We start from the raw sequence: 3,371 nt of genomic DNA on the forward strand, positions 1-3,371 counted from the left end.
TAAATCAAAGGTTTTGTTTTTTCGTTTAAGAAAATTGTAGGTGCACGTAGGGTTGCTAGGTACTATTTCTCTGTTGCTGGCGTCTGTTTTGATTTATAGGTGCCCAACCTTTGCTGGATGTTAAATATCGACTATCAATTACACGGTTATCTCCAGGCATGCTTTTTTCAACATATAGGTTGAAACAAATGGATTTCCCCTTTAGGGTAAAATGCAGATCTGACTCAAAATTTCCAAGAGAAGAGCACATCATTAACTAGCATTTAAAGCCTAGCATAGAGTTTCCCATACTCTCTCAGTTCAAGGTGCTCTTAAGTGTATCAGTATTTTTTTTTTTATGGCAACCCTCAGCCCAAGTAAATACTTAATAGGTCCATTATTAAGTAGTTAGGTCTAAACAACTTAACAATCATTTATATGGTAGCTATTTGAAAAAATAACAATACCCGTGGGTCAAAGAAAAAAAAATAGTGTTAATTCATGCTTAAGCTCCCACAGTTAAAGACTCATGGGATGTGTATGCCTGATGGGTCCAGCACAACACCTTAAATCATGGAATCAGATTAGGCACCCACCTTTCCAGCTTCAACTGACTTTCACATACTGCAACATAGCAACCACCAAAAAGTCACGTGCACCAAAAAAGACATCATTGAAAGGAGAATTGCACAATGGAATACTACTCAGGTACGTAAAAGAATGAGATCTTGCCATTTGCGACAACACGGATGGAACTGGAGGGTATTACGCTCAGTGAAATAAGTCAGAAAAAGACAGGTATCACATGATTCCACTCATATGTGGAATTTGAGAAACTTAACAGATGATCGCAGGGGAAGAGTGTGAAAAATAAGATAAACACAGAGAGGGACACAAACCATAAGAGACTCTCAAATACAGAGAACAAACTGAGGTTGAGGGGGTTGGGGGGTGGGAGGTGGTTGGGTGGGGAAATGGGTGACGGGCATCGAGGAGGGCACTTGTTGGGATGAGCACTGGGTGTTGTATGTAAGAGATGAATCACTGGGTCCTACTCCTGAAGCCAAGATTACACTGTATGTTAACTAACTTGAGAATAAATTAAAAAAAATAATATAAAATATATACCAATTTCAAAAAAAAGTGTGTTTTCTAGCTAGTAATTTGTGCTGTGTCCAACAGGTGTCCCTGGCTTGCCCCCCAAAATTTAAAGTAGGTCTGTAGCCCCGTGAGTTTGTGGCAGGATCCCTCAGAACTTTTTTCTCCTTTGGGCAGCCATGAATCTGTGATACTTTTTATCCATCTAATACGTATTTATCAAATAAGTATTTGCAGTATGATAGATTACATTATTCTAGCAATATTTGCTACTTACCCCCATCGGGCCTAGTCTGGTGGGAGAATTATACTTCCCCCCCAAGTCATATTGAGATTGGTCATGACACTTGCTTTTGGCAATAAAACGCGTGTGTAAAATGACTTTTACTTCCAGTCAGAGCTTTGATTCCACCTGATTCTGACATGACCTCTGCCATGACATGGCATGTTCTAGATAGGACCTCTACCTTCAACCTTAGGAGGACCCAGGGCAAAACCATAGCCAGCCTTCAATCCATGTGAACACGAGTATATACTAACTTTAATTTTGCAAGTTACTAAAATTTGGGGGCAATTTATCACTATAACTTAACTTAACCAAAGCTAATTAGCTTAACCAAAGCTAATTTCAATCATCAAGAGATTTTCAATTAATACCTACTAAGTCTTACTCCAGCATTTTCAGATTTTAGAAAAGCAATGTAATGAACAGGTAGAATATTTATTTTCCTTCGTTTCCACCAGATTTTTCCTCTGTTTTTCAATTTAAAAATGCTCGAATACATTGTTTCCATAGAACATGGAATCAATATTGTCATCAGGTTTCATAAATATATTATATACGCATACACGTACGCATGTGCGTTTAGATGAATCATCCAAACGCTGGTCTATTTGCCAATTTATTCAACAGATGTTACCGAGAATGTACTCTACAACCAGGAAAACCTTTTCAAACATTTCTTTTTATCCAACTATGGTAGAAGTGACTGCACATACCCTGTGTATACAGTGTCCTGTATATAAAGGCACCAACATTAAGGTTTTGGGAAAGTTTTTCTCTACAGGTAAACTTGCTTTCTGTTTCAGATGATAAAAATGACCTCACAGTTCTCATCTCTGTGTCATCTCAAATGCTTCTTTATTACTTACACACATCCACTTCTGTAAATGTGCTGAACTGAACTCACTAATTTTTACCTTAGCTGTCAAAAATACAGACGAGAATTTATTCGTTTAATAAGCTTGCTATCTGTTCACTCTGTTGGTATCTTGAGATTTCTTCTTTTACATTTTCTTTCTTTGTGTTAAGGCAATGCCAATATTTTGGAAGAAGACACAATACAAATTATATACAAACTGTGACTCTTTTTTAGAATCGTTATCTCCTTTAGCCAGGTCATTACCAGCTAAGAACCTGTATTATTTGTTGCATTATATGTACCTGAGTGATGCAAAATTCTTGGCGAACATAACACCACCGCAATAACAAAGTAAAGTAATAAAAAGCGATAATGTAATAATCCTTTTGTGAAACACTCCTCTCCTTCCTCCACCTAATTTACAAACTTTATAAAGTGAAGGCCACCCATACAAGCCCGGCCTGTGTGACACAAGGCCACATACCGTGACACTAAGTAAATGCTTTTCTCTAGAATCTTCCTGTAAATTTGACTTGTAAAATGAAATCGAATTTAAATAATAGGAAATGCAATATTTCTATTATTTCCATTTTCCCTAATTTGGAAGCAGGACTTATTTTCACTCCCTTCTACAAAACCTTTAATGGAGACTAAGCTTTTGTGCCGGGGCTGAATGTAACTGGAGAGGCAGACTCAGCGGAGAAATGCCACTCTCTATCAGTGTCCCACTTTCAATTCTGACTATAAATAAATTATATTCCTAAAAAACGTTCGCTGACTAAAAAATTATTTTGGGGGCGCCTGGGTGACTCAGCCAGTTAAGCATCCGGCTCTTGATCTCGGCTCAGGTCATGACCTCACTGGGTTCCCTGGATCGAGCCCCGGGTCGGGCTCTGCGCTGACACACAGGACCGCCTTAGGATTCTGTGCCTCTTCTTCCCTCTCTCTGCCCCTTCCGAACTTGCACACTCTCTCCAAATGAATAAATAAACTTAAAAATTATTTTATAGTACTGAGATATAAAGTAGAACCAGAAATCTAAGGGAAATAATAAAGACACACACGTGGGCACACATAGGTATATGTGCAATGCCAAGAAATTTGTGAGCACATAGAAATTAAGCAAATCAATTTTTTTTTTCATACCATCAG

Source organism: Panthera onca, chromosome D3, assembly GCF_046562875.1.
Source record: "Panthera onca isolate mPanOnc1 chromosome D3, mPanOnc1 haplotype 2, whole genome shotgun sequence".
Taxonomy (NCBI): domain Eukaryota; kingdom Metazoa; phylum Chordata; class Mammalia; order Carnivora; family Felidae; genus Panthera; species Panthera onca.